Source organism: Trachurus trachurus (genome assembly GCF_905171665.1).
Source record: "Trachurus trachurus genome assembly, chromosome: 8".
NCBI lineage: Eukaryota > Metazoa > Chordata > Actinopteri > Carangiformes > Carangidae > Trachurus > Trachurus trachurus.
The window spans coordinates 7,149,189-7,163,826 of record NC_139905.1 but is presented as its reverse complement, the minus strand read 5'-3'; the positions used below and the strand labels follow the sequence as shown (position 1 = coordinate 7,163,826).

General features: G+C 40.1%; 1 long non-coding RNA gene across 1 annotated transcript; it reads right to left on the bottom strand.

The window, feature by feature from the left end:
• Positions 1–2,344: 2,344 nt before the first annotated feature.
• Positions 2,345–7,351, bottom strand: LOC310990505. The gene is made up of 3 exons (XR_014595585.1): positions 6,689–7,351; positions 5,623–6,065; positions 2,345–2,856 (listed from the first exon to the last, which is right to left on the bottom strand). It is a non-coding gene; the product is annotated as an uncharacterized lncRNA (long non-coding RNA).
• Positions 7,352–14,638: the final 7,287 nt, after the last annotated feature.

The following is a 14,638-nucleotide window of genomic DNA, read 5'->3' as shown; positions in this document are numbered from 1 at the left end:
CGGTGGTTTTGGAGAAAATGACCAAAAACCAAACAGGCGATTTTAAAAAGACGACAGGTACGCGCCTGTCGTTTTTTTTTGACCAATTTTTTTTTTTTTTTGACGAAAATTTAAAATTTCTCCAAACTCGAATATATCATCTGGGGGTCCGAGGGGAGTCCAACGCAGAAGGTTTGGTTGAAATCGGGCCGGTGGTTTTGGAGAAAATGACCAAAAACCAAACAGGCGATTTTAAAAAGACGACAGGTACACGCCTGTCGTTTTTTTTTGACCAATTTTTTTTTTTTTTTGACGAAAATTTAAAATTTCTCCAAACTCGAATATATCATCTGGGGGTCCGAGGGGAGTCCAACGCAGAAGGTTTGGTTGAAATCGGGCCGGTGGTTTTGGAGAAAATTACCAAAAACCAAATAGGCGATTTTAAAAAGACGACAGGTACGCGCCTGTCGTTTTTTTTGACCAATTTTTTTTTTTTTTTGACCAAAAATTAAAATTTCTCCAAACTCGGATATATCATCTGGGGGTCCGAGGGGAGTCCAACGCAGAAGGTTTGGTTGAAATCGGGCCGGTGGTTTTGGAGAAAATGACCAAAAACCAAACAGGCGATTTTAAAAAGACGACAGGTACGCGCCTGTCGTTTTTTTTTGACCAAATTTTTTTTTTTTTTTGACGAAAATTTAAAATTTCTCCAAACTCGAATATATCATCTGGGGGTCCGAGGGGAGTCCAACGCAGAAGGTTTGGTTGAAATCGGGCCGGTGGTTTTGGAGAAAATGACCAAAAACCAAACAGGCGATTTTAAAAAGATGACAGGTACGCGCCTGTCGTTTTTTTTTGACCAAATTTTTTTTTTTTTTTGACCAAAAATTAAAATTTCTCCAAATTTCTCCAAACTCGGATATATCATCTGGGGGTCCGAGGGGAGTCCAACGCAGAAGGTTTGGTTGAAATCGGGCCGGTGGTTTTGGAGAAAATGACCAAAAACCAAACAGGCGATTTTAAAAAGACGACAGGTACGCGCCTGTCGTTTTTTTTTGACCAAATTTTTTTTTTTTTTTTGACCAAAAATTAAAATTTCTCCAAATTTCTCCAAACTCGGATATATCATCTGGGGGTCCGAGGGGAGTCCAACGCAGAAGGTTTGGTTGAAATCGGGCCGGTGGTTTTGGAGAAAATGACCAAAAACCAAACAGGCGATTTTAAAAAGACGACAGGTACGCGCCTGTCGTTTTTTTTTGACCAAATTTTTTTTTTTTTTTTGACGAAAATTTAAAATTTCTCCAAACTCGAATATATCATCTGGGGGTCCGAGGGGACCCAGTGAGCAAAAAGTGGTCCAAAATACGTCGAAAAGACGTGTTTTCCGAACGTCCAGAAGACGTCTTCAGAGGAGCCAGAATGAAAGTTTTTATTACGTCTTTTCTAGACGTTGAATATACGTTTTATTGTGGATGTCATTTAGACGTCATTAAAATACGTTTTCGGGACGTAATTATTGAACGTCCAGAAGACTTCTTCAGAGGAGCCAGAATGAAAGTTTTTATTACGTCTTTTCTAGACGTTGAATAGATGTGTATTTTAGATGTCATATAGACGTCATTAAAATACGTTTCGGGACGTAATTATTGAACGTCCAGAAGACTTCTTCAGAGGAGCCAGAATGAAAGTTTTTATTACGTCTTTTCTGGACGTTGAATATACGTTTTATTGTGGATGTCATTTAGACGTCATTAAAATACGTTTTCGGGACGTAATTATTGAACGTCCAGAAGACTTCTTCAGAGGAGCCAGAATTAAAGTTTTTATTACGTCTTTTCTAGACGTTTAATAGATGTGTATTTTAGATGTCATATAGACGTCATTAAAATACGTTTTAAAGACGTAATTATTGAACATCCAAAAGAAGTCTTTAGAGGAGCCAGAATGAAAGTTTTTATTACGTCTTTTCTAGACGTTGAATAGATGTGTATGTTAGATGTCATATAGACGTCATTAAAATACGTTTTCAGGACATAATTTTTGAACATCCAGAAGACGTCTTCAGAGGAGTCAGAATGAAGGTTTTTATTACGTCTTTTCTGAACGTTGGATATACGTTTTATTGTTGATGTTATGTAGACGTCATTAAAATACGTTGTCAGGATGTAATTATCAAACTTCCAGAAGACGTCATTTAAGGAGCCAGAATGAACGTTTTTATTATGTCTTTTCTAGACGTTGTGTAGATGTGTTATCTTGGATGTTATATGGACGTCATTAAAATACGCTTTATTTTTTTTAAATTATTTTTATTATAAAATAATAATAAAATATAAAGCAAAAAACGCAACAAAGGCATCTCCTTTTGTGTACAACACAGGAGGAAATTATAAACAAATCAAACACATCGACACAAACATCGACAAAAAGAAAACGTTTTCAAGACATAATTATTAAACATCCAGAAGACATTATTTCAGGAGGAAAAACTGCTACTTTAAAGATTTCAAATGCAAATACATGACTACAATAAAACATACTTACTGCACTATTTAATGATTCAGATCAAACTGTTACATTTCTCATAAATATAATATAATGGAGGAATATAAATGCATTTGATAGGTCAATAAGACTTTCAGCTCAACTTAATTAAAAGTAAAATACACAACATCATTGCCTGTGTAATGTATTCAGCTTTAAATTTACAACAAACTACTGTTCACAAACAGTTGTTCAAAACAATTACACAATGCAATGTAATAACGAGTAAAATTAAAACATCACAGAGGTCAATGATTCTATACCAGAAGTCATGCAGCAGATGAAGCAGATGAAGAGACGTCCACCTTCCAATTGCTAGTATTCAGCTGGCTCCTTGGTGCATGTAGGGAAGAGAAGAGGGGAGAAAAAAAAATTAGTTTTTTATATTATTTAAATTATGCGTACAAATAATGCTCTGGCATCCTTTGCTGCATTCTAATGTCCAACCTAAGTTGTGCCACACTGCACCAGTCTCAAACTAGCAAAGATAGGCTATTTAAGTTGTGCTTTACACCTGATGAAAGATAGAACGCATACACTCGCGTGGAAAAAAGTAACCACTAGATGGCAGAAAACTTAATTCATATGAACAAGGAGAAACAAAGACAGCAGGGGTGCATTTCACAAAGCAGGTTCAACAAACTCTGAGTCTAATCCTAAACTCAGAATTCAGAGTTTTGTGTTTCAGAACAGGTGATAACAGTTAGTTCATTCAACTCTGAGTAACTTGACCCTGAGTTACGGGGAGATGAAAAGCCCTCATCAATGGAACAAAGATAACAGGATTCACCATGGTAACCAGCAAAAAAAAGCCTCACCCCTCCCACTTCTCACAGTGGAGTGAACACACACACTACAAAAAAAAAAATTAAGAGAGAGAGAAGTGTCTGTGTGGTGTCATGTGAGGGTTGTTCAGATAAACTGAGGGTGCAGAACAACGGGAACGATCAAACAAATCCTCATGGAGAATAAAACATCACGTCCTGTCAGCCGCTGCTTTCAGTCTGCAGCTTCAGATAAAAAGGAGAAACTCAGGGTTAGTTGGAGAAAACCTGCTCCCGACCAGGTTAGGTTCATGGAGTGTGTTGCCATAGTAACTGACTCAGAGCTGTTACTCTCTTTGTGAAACGGGCTGGAGTTACTCCTCTTTCTCCGGTTTTGACTCGCCTCCCTTTGTGACACGGAAAACCCAGAGTTTGCCTCGCAGGGTTACGGTAATAGACTCAGAGTCTTCACTAAACCTGGGGTCCGTGTCACAAAGCAGGTTCAACAAACTCTGAGCCTAGTCCTGAACTCTGAGTTGATCTACTCTGAGATAGGAAACTCAGAGTTGTGGGTTTCAGAACAGGTGATAACAGTTAGTTCAATCAACTCTGAGTAACGGGGAGATGGAAAGCCCTCATCAATGGAACAAAGATAACGTGATTCACCATGGCAACCGGCAAAAAAAAAAACGTTGCCCCTCCCACCTCTCATGGTGGATTGACGTATGAATGCTGACGCAGACGCGACCCCCCCCCCCCCCCCCCCCCACCCCCACCCCGTACCTTCACACCGCGGGACATTACGTGAGTATTAATCTATAAAAATACATCTGGAGAGTTATTCAACATTGTGTGTTTGAGCAGGTGCAACTCCAAATGTGCGTTTGATATGTTAAGTTCAGTTTGTCAGTTTGTCTCCATGATAACGTGACAGGGCTGTGCGTGTAGTCATCAATCACACCTGGAAATAATCCAGAAGTGGATCGATCTGCAACGAAAAAAATAAGAGAGAGAGAGAGAAGAGCAATTTTCTTCTGTGTGCGTGTCCATGTTGTGTCATGTGAGGGTTGTTGAGACAAAGTGACGGTGCAGAACAACGGGAACGATCAAACAAATCCTCATGGAGAATAAAACATCACGTACTGTCAGCCGTTGCTTTCAGTCTGCAGCTTCAGATAAAAAGGAGAAACTCAGGGTTAGTTGGAGAAAACCTGCTCCCAACCAGGTTAGGTTCACGTGTGCGTTGGAGGTTGCCATAGTAACTGACTCTGAGTTTCAGTTACCTCTCTTTGTGAAACGGGCTGGAGTTACTCCTCTTTACCTGGTTTGAGTTACCTCCCTTTCTGAAACGGAAAACCCAGAGTTTGCCTCATTTCAGGGTTAACAGACTCAAGAGTTTTCACTAAACCTGCTTTGTGAAACAGACCCCAGATCTGTGAATACCTGGAGTCCAGACTCAATACCAGTAACATCAACATGCTACATGTCGTTTTCAATTCAAAAAACCTACTCTTGGTCAACAAAGCAGCTCCTGGTCTGGCTACACAGTACATCAAAGACAGTTTAAAACCCCAGCAGACTGCCAGTTGGAAATCTCCAACTCTGCAAGTAAAGATGGCTTTTAATATTTATCCACCTAAAACAGTTTACCTACTAATTTTATGACTTTCTCCATTACTGTGTTCTTTTAAAACCAAACTCAGGACCTCTCTATTTTCTTAAATGTTAGTGGACGGGGCACAACAGCTACACTGCACTTGTTGGAAATTGAATTCCACTTATTTTGAGCAACTGAGGTGAATTACAAACAATGCGTGGTCTGGCAGATAGATGCTCATCAATGACTATTATTGTCAGAACAGTACAAATCAGAATAGAACAGAGACGCCAGAGAAATTTCCTCCAGTGAGAGGAGTTGAACCCCTGACACCTGGTATATGCTGACTGTTCTTCATCAGATCCTACACAAGTTTGATAAATGAGGGGGGGCCATAGTCACTATCTTGGGTGTAAAAAAGTGTTGGAAGGAAAATTCTATAGAGCAGGGCTGTCGCCTTCCATCTAGTTTTGACTTGAACATAACACACATTCATCAGAGATGTGATGATTAAAATTTAAACAGTAATACGGTAATCTGTAACTGTATTGAAAGCGTTAGCTGTTTCATCTCAATGTGTGTGTATCTGTGTTTGTGTTTAATTCCTAGTTTGTTCATTACTTATGTAGGGGGAGGTGCTATACAAATAAAACTGAATTAATCTGAAATAGGTTTTACTGTATGAAAAAATTTAGAAACAAAACTGCATTTGGTGTAGATCTTGGTCTGTTTTCCTACCTGTTTGTGTGCTGAACTCCCCATCATCTTTTGCTCTCTTGTGGTTCTCCAGCATGATGATCTCACAGGTGAAGCACTGCTGTGGGTCCTTGGCTGTGTAAAATACAGTTGGACATAAAGAATATTCAGTCATATTTCACATCTAGTACTTTGGGATATTTGTCATGTGGGGAGGTTCTTGAACGGTGATCTACCCTGCACACATCAGTGTTTACATAAACAGATATAGATATTTTATTGGTCCCTACAGGGAAATTTAGAAACCTCATGTGAACCTAAACACAAAACCAATGAGGACATCTCTTCGTATCAGGTGGAATTATATGTGAATGAAGAGCACTACCTACCAGGCTGAAGTAAGACATAAAGTGAAGTTGTTGATATTTTGAAGTCCCCAAAACAGCATCACACCATCTTGCCGCGCAGTTCTTGATCTCAGCAGACTGGAAAGAGATGAAGGTTGTGCCTAGTAGAATTTAATGCTACTCCATCTCATATCAGTTAATGTTGTTTTCTTCAATGGCCAGGAAAAAAGAGGTTGTTTCCAGTTTAGAATTATAGGGATAGTTCGCCCAAAATTCAAATTTCCCTCATTATCTACTCACCCTCATGTTGACTAAGAGCTGTGGGAATTTTCAGAGTCCTCTGCTCCTTCTCTGAGTTACGGGGGGGGGGGGGGGGGTCCACGCAGCAGTATTTGTCCATATAATGGTTGTCAACCAACTTTTTTCGTCCACAGAGACACACCAAAAAACATCCAAATACCTCCATACTGCTCGTCTGTAATGTCCCTCTTGTATTGAAGCCCCCACATGAGAAATTTTTCCGCCGGTCAATGGAAGAGCAGTGAACTGAGACACTGGGAGCTTCCGCTACAAACAAGCTTAAAATATAGACTTATTTCATTTTTTGCGGACCCCCCTGTAACTCAGAGAAGGAACGAAGGACTCTGAAAATTCTCACAGCTCTTGACATGAGGGTGAGTAGATGGAGTGAAATTTGAATTTTGGGTGAACTGTCCCTTTAGTAATAGCCTATTGTTAGTATTAGTTAGACAATTACTTACCAGTCCGAGGGGACCATGAGCAGCAGACTGGAAACAACTCAGTCCAGATGAAGTGAAGGTTGTGCAGGAAACATCTGCTGTTCTGCTGCTCCTCTCCTCATCCTCTGTAACTGTACAAGTATATGACAGTCACTTTTCTGTTATTCACCGACTCTATTCATTTACCTGCAGACTTCAGACCTGGTAGCAACATACACTGAAATTCGCTACTTAATACATTGTGAAACTGTTAGTATAGCTCATGTGCTAATGGCAGGTAATTTTTCATCTCAACACACACGTTAATGAAGCTGCACTGGTTGCAATATCGTCCTCACCTTAGTAAGATGCAGGAAAAAAATACTGCCACGGTCGCAATTACAATCGGCGTTCCACGTCCGTTACCCCGCCCGCAGACACACACACACAAAGGCACACACAAACACAGACACACACACACACGCACGCACACACTCACACACGGAGCTACTGAAACCGATGGCACACAAACAAACGTCACAATAATAACAGAGGAATATTATCTTACCTGTTCCTTTTTTGAAGAATTTAAATTCACTTGGTCTTGACCAGGTTCCGCCCGACGGTTTGTCCATGCCTTTATCCGTTTATCCATGGCATAAAAAAATCCACATGACGGTGATGCGCATTGTCGCGGTTACCATTTCCCAGCTGCTGTAGCGCGTTTTCAAATTTGACGGAAAGGCGCGCCCATTGGCCGCGCTGTGATGACAGTCAAACTAACCAATCACGGTCAAATGCTCAGGTTGAGACAGCCAATGGGTGTTGTTTACTATGGTTACATAGTAATAGGGGGGAAAAATACTTAAACGTTTTTTATATGTGCTTAAAACCAATAAATGTGTGCATTTAGTCAATATCATTCATTGATTCCTTCATGATCAAAAGAGAAAAGAGCTGATGTTATGTACATTGTCCTTTTTAAATACATGAATTAAATTAAATAAGTGAAACATTGTATTTTTCATTAATTTATTGAATACATTTTGAATTAAGTGTTTCTGACAATGAAGAGCACCAGAGGTAGAGACAAGAGACAAAGATGCGGCACTCCATGCATGTTTTTTGATTGAATATTTTGAATGATGTATTATGAAGTTCTGGGCTCACACTGGTTCACACATGTAGAAATGAAGACAACATCCACAGCTGGGTCAAGCTTCAAACCTGATTCTTGCTTCCATGTTCTACCAGGGATCTGCCATGCACTTTTATTGAATTGAGGACCCTTGTCCATACAGTATATTCGTTTTACTGATATACAAGCTGCATGGGGCTAGCACCCAAGGCAACTCTGTCGGTGAATTGGCAGCAATGCAAAAAAAGTTTCCTATATTTACATCCAGAATTAGAAAAATTTAAATATTAAAGTGCACAAAAACCATGAACTGTAAACAGAGATTACCTTGGTAAAAGCTCCACATTTATACAGATATACTTTCATGTGCTTAAATAAAACAGAGAAAGATAGTAATGTTTCATTTACAAAATGTGAAATAAATGAAATCACATTTTTTTTCACATTGAAAAAGACTACGGTCGAAACGTCGGGAGCGTGCCTATGTTCCCACAGCCCTATGTTCCCACGGCCCTATGTTCCCACAGTTCTAAGGTTTTCCTCAAAATTAGGCCCTATGTTCCCACTGGACTCTCTCTACCTATCTGGACTCTATCTATCTGGCCTGTCTAGCCTCTACCGGGTCTTTTTACTAAACTTAACCAACTCTTTTCTTCATTGCCTAAACCCAACCAATGGTGGGACCAAAGGGCTGTGGGAACAGGGCCTAATTTTCAGTGACAACAAAAGTTAGAAATGTGGGAACATAGGGCTGTGGGAACATAGGAATGACCCCGAAACGTCTACCTGCCTGTCCTACATTAAAGATCACCAAAGGATCTTATATTCAGAGTGTGCTGGTTTTTCTCCCTTTCAAATAAATGAAATCCACCATAATCCTTACAGGACATTCCTGTAATTTCATTGGCCTTTGCACACTTTCAAAAACACTAAATTTACTTCATAAACATTAGAGTTATACAAGTAATTATAAATAATCTTTTAGCAGAACATCATTGTAACTCCTTTTGGTTGTCTATTGACGTCCAGGACCGGGTCAGGCTGGACGTATAGTCTCAATGTCATATATCAACTAATTCTGGCTGTCATAGACGTCCAGATCAAGGCCTAGCAGAATATCTATTTGTAACTCATTTTGCTTAGACGTCCAGAGCCAGGCCAGGCTGGACATATATTCTCCATGTCATATATCAACTAATTCTGGCTGTCGTATTGACGTTCAGATCAAGGCCTAGCAGAACGTCTATTTGCAACTCATTTCGGTTGTCTATAGACATCCAGAACCGGGCCAGGCTGGACGTATTGTCTCAATGTCATATATCAACTAATTCTGGCTGTCATATTGACGTTCAGATCAAGGCCTAGCAGAACGTCTATTTACAACTCATTTTGGTTGGTTGTCTATAGACATCCAGAACCGGGCCAGGCTGGACGTATAGTCTCAATGTCATATATCAACTAATTCTGGCTGTCATATTGACGTTCAGATCAAGGCATAGCAGAACGTCTATTTGTAACTCAATTTGGTTGTCTATAGACGTCCAGAACCAGGCCAGGCTGGACGTATAGTCTCAATGTCATATATCAACTAATTCTGGCTGTCATATTGATGTCCAGATCAAGGCCTAGCAGAACGTCTATTTGTAACTCATTTTGGTTGTCTATAGACGTCCAGAACCGGGCCAGGCTGGACATATTGTCTCAATGTCATTTATCAACTAATTCTGGATGTCGTATAGACGTTCAGATCAAGGCCTAGCAGAACGTCTATTTGTAACTCAATTTGGTTGTCTATAGACGTCCAGAACCAGGCCAGGCCAGACGTATAGTCTCAATGTCATATATCAACTAATTCTGGATGTCATGTTAACGTTCAGATCAAGGCCTAGCAGAACGTCTATTTGCAACTCATTTTGGTTGTCTATAGACATCCAGAACTGGGCCAGGCTGGACGTATAGTCTCAATGTCATATATCAACTAATTCTGGATGTCATGTTAACGTTCAGATCAAGGCCTAGCAGAACGTCTATTTGCAACTCATTTTGGTTGTCTATAGACATCCAGAACTGGGCCAGGCTGGACGTATTGTCTCAATGTCATATATCAACTAATTCTGGCTGTCATGTTAACGTTCAGATCAAGGCCTAGCAGAACGTCTATTTGCAACTCATTTTGGTTGTCTATAGACATCCAGAACTGGGCCAGGCTGGACGTATAGTCTCAATGTCATATATCAACTAATTCTGGATGTCGTATAGACGTTCAGATCAGGGCCTATCAGAACGTCTATTTGTAACTCCTTTTGGTTGTCTATAGACATCCAGAACCAGGCCAGGCCGGACGTATAGTCTCAATGTCATATATCAACTAATTCTGGCTGTCATATTGACGTCCAGATGAAGGCCTAGCAGGACGTCTATTTGCAACTCATTTTGGTTGTCTATAGACGTCCCCAACAGGGCCAGACTTGACATATAGTCTCAGTGTCATATATCAACTAATTCTGGCTGTCATATTTACGTCCAGATCAAGACCTGTCAAAACGTCTATTTGCAACTCATTTTGGTTGTCTATAGACATCCAGAACCGGGCCAGGCCGGACGTATAGTCTCAGTGTCATATATCAACTAATTCTGGATGTCGTATAGACGTTCAGATCAAGGCCTAGCAGAACGTCTATTTGCGACTCATTTTGGTTGTCTATAGACGTTCAGAACCGGGCCAGACGGGACGTATAGTCTCAATGTCATATATCAACTAATTCTGGCTGTCATATTGACATTCAGATCAAGGCCTAGCAGGATGTCTATTTGCGACTCATTTTGGTTGTCTATAGACGTTCAGAACCGGGCCAGGCTGGGCGTATTGTCTCAATGTCATATATCAACTAATTCTGGCTGTCATATAGACGTCCAGATCATGGCCTGGACGGGCCGACGTGATTTCAACCTGTATTGGACGTCCATGGACGTTGCTTGCTCAGTGGGGAGTCCAACGCAGAAGGTTTGGTTGAAATCGGGCCGGTGGTTTTGGAGAAAATGACCAAAAACCAAACAGGCGATTTTAAAAAGACGACAGGTACGCGCCTGTCGTTTTTTTTGACCAATTTTTTTTTTTTTTTGACCAAAAATTAAAATTTCTCCAAACTCGGATATATCATCTGGGGGTCCGAGGGGAGTCCAACGCAGAAGGTTTGGTTGAAATCGGGCCGGTGGTTTTGGAGAAAATGACCAAAAACCAAACAGGCGATTTTAAAAAGACGACAGGTACGCGCCTGTCGTTTTTTTTTGACCAAATTTTTTTTTTTTTTTGACGAAAATTTAAAATTTCTCCAAACTCGAATATATCATCTGGGGGTCCGAGGGGAGTCCAACGCAGAAGGTTTGGTTGAAATCGGGCCGGTGGTTTTGGAGAAAATGACCAAAAACCAAACAGGTGATTTTAAAAAGACGACAGGTACGCGCCTGTCGTTTTATTTTGACCAAATTTTTTTTTTTTTTTTGACCAAAAATTAAAATTTCTCCAAATTTCTCCAAACTCGGATATATCATCTTGGGGTCCGAGGGGAGTCCAACGCAGAAGGTTTGGTTGAAATCGGGCCGGTGGTTTTGGAGAAAATGACCAAAAACCAAACAGGCGATTTTAAAAAGACGACAGGTACGCGCCTGTCGTTTTTTTTTGACCAATTTTTTTTTTTTTTTTGACGAAAATTTAAAATTTCTCCAAACTCGAATATATCATCTGGGGGTCCGAGGGGAGTCCAACGCAGAAGGTTTGGTTGAAATCGGGCCGGTGGTTTTGGAGAAAATGACCAAAAACCAAACAGGCGATTTTAAAAAGACGACAGGTTTTTTTTTGACCAATTTTTTTTTTTTTTTTTTGACCAAAAATTAAAATTTCTCCAAATTTCTCCAAACTCGGATATATCATCTGGGGGTCCGAGGGGAGTCCAACGCAGAAGGTTTGGTTGAAATCGGGCCGGTGGTTTTGGAGAAAATGACCAAAAACCAAACAGGCGATTTTAAAAAGACGACAGGTACGCGCCTGTCGTTTTTTTTTTACCAAATTTTTTTTTTTTTTTGACGAAAATTTAAAATTTCTCCAAACTCGAATATATCATCTGGGGGTCCGAGGGGAGTCCAACGCAGAAGGTTTGGTTGAAATCGGGCCGGTGGTTTTGGAGAAAATGACCAAAAACCAAACAGGCGATTTTAAAAAGACGACAGGTACGCGCCTATCGTTTTTTTTTTGACCAAATTTTTTTTTTTTTTTTGACCAAAAATTAAAATTTCTCCAAATTTCTCCAAACTCGGATATATCATCTGGGGGTCCGAGGGGAGTCCAACGCAGAAGGTTTGGTTGAAATCGGGCCGGTGGTTTTGGAGAAAATGACCAAAAACCAAACAGGCGATTTTAAAAAGACGACAGGTACGCGCCTGTCGTTTTTTTTTGACCAATTTATTTTTTTTTTTTGACCAAAAATTAAAATTTCTCCAAACTCGGATATATCATCTGGGGGTCCGAGGGGAGTCCAACGCAGAAGGTTTGGTTGAAATCGGGCCGGTGGTTTTGGAGAAAATGACCAAAAACCAAACAGGCGATTTTAAAAAGACGACAGGTACGCGCCTGTCGTTTTTTTTTGACCAAATTTTTTTTTTTTTTTTGACCAAAAATTAAAATTTCTCCAAATTTCTCCAAACTCGGATATATCATCTGGGGGTCCGAGGGGAGTCCAACGCAGAAGGTTTGGTTGAAATCGGGCCGGTGGTTTTGGAGAAAATGACCAAAAACCAAACAGGCGATTTTAAAAAGACGACAGGTACGCGCCTGTCGTTTTTTTTGGACCAAATTTTTTTTTTTTTTTTGACCAAAAATTAAAATTTCTCCAAATTTCTCCAAACTCGGATATATCATCTGGGGGTCCGAGGGGAGTCCAACGCAGAAGGTTTGGTTGAAATCGGGCCGGTGGTTTTGGAGAAAATGACCAAAAACCAAACAGGCGATTTTAAAAAGACGACAGGTACGCGCCTGTCGTTTTTTTTTGACCAAATTTTTTTTTTTTTTTGACGAAAATTTAAAATTTCTCCAAACTCGAATATATCATCTGGGGGTCCGAGGGGAGTCCAACGCAGAAGGTTTGGTTGAAATCGGGCCGGTGGTTTTGGAGAAAATGACCAAAAACCAAACAGGCGATTTTAAAAAGACGACAGGTACGCGCCTGTCGTTTTATTTTGACCAAATTTTTTTTTTTTTTTTTTGACCAAAAATTAAAATTTCTCCAAATTTCTCCAAACTCGGATATATCATCTGGGGGTCCGAGGGGAGTCCAACGCAGAAGGTTTGGTTGAAATCGGGCCGGTGGTTTTGGAGAAAATGACCAAAAACCAAACAGGCGATTTTAAAAAGACGACAGGTACGCGCCTGTCGTTTTATTTTGACCAAATTTTTTTTTTTTTTTTGACCAAAAATTAAAATTTCTCCAAATTTCTCCAAACTCGGATATATCATCTTGGGGTCCGAGGGGAGTCCAACGCAGAAGGTTTGGTTGAAATCGGGCCGGTGGTTTTGGAGAAAATGACCAAAAACCAAACAGGCGATTTTAAAAAGACGACAGGTACGCGCCTGTCGTTTTTTTTTGACCAATTTTTTTTTTTTTTTTGACGAAAATTTAAAATTTCTCCAAACTCGAATATATCATCTGGGGGTCCGAGGGGAGTCCAACGCAGAAGGTTTGGTTGAAATCGGGCCGGTGGTTTTGGAGAAAATGACCAAAAACCAAACAGGCGATTTTAAAAAGACGACAGGTACGCGCCTGTCGTTTTTTTTGACCATTTTTTTTTTTTTTTTGACCAAAAATTAAAATTTCTCCAAACTCGGATATATCATCTGGGGGTCCGAGGGGAGTCCAACGCAGAAGGTTTGGTTGAAATCGGGCCGGTGGTTTTGGAGAAAATGACCAAAAACCAAACAGGCGATTTTAAAAAGACGACAGGTACGCGCCTGTCGTTTTTTTTTGACCAAATTTTTTTTTTTTTTTGACGAAAATTTAAAATTTCTCCAAACTCGAATATATCATCTGGGGGTCCGAGGGGAGTCCAACGCAGAAGGTTTGGTTGAAATCGGGCCGGTGGTTTTGGAGAAAATGACCAAAAACCAAACAGGCGATTTTAAAAAGACGACAGGTTTTTTTTTGACCAAATTTTTTTTTTTTTTTTTTGACCAAAAATTAAAATTTCTCCAAATTTCTCCAAACTCGGATATATCATCTGGGGGTCCGAGGGGAGTCCAACGCAGAAGGTTTGGTTGAAATCGGGCCGGTGGTTTTGGAGAAAATGACCAAAAACCAAACAGGCGATTTTAAAAAGACGACAGGTACGCGCCTGTCGTTTTTTTTGGACCAAATTTTTTTTTTTTTTTTGACCAAAAATTAAAATTTCTCCAAATTTCTCCAATCTCGGATATATCATCTGGGGGTCCGAGGGGAGTCCAACGCAGAAGGTTTGGTTGAAATCGGGCCGGTGGTTTTGGAGAAAATGACCAAAAACCAAACAGGCGATTTTAAAAAGACGACAGGTACGCGCCTGTCGTTTTTTTTTGACCAAATTTTTTTTTTTTTTTGACGAAAATTTAAAATTTCTCCAAACTCGAATATATCATCTGGGGGTCCGAGGGGAGTCCAACGCAGAAGGTTTGGTTGAAATCGGGCCGGTGGTTTTGGAGAAAATGACCAAAAACCAAACAGGCGATTTTAAAAAGACGACAGGTACGCGCCTGTCGTTTTATTTTGACCAAATTTTTTTTTTTTTTTTTTGACCAAAAATTAAAATTTCTCCAAATTTCTCCAAACTCGGAT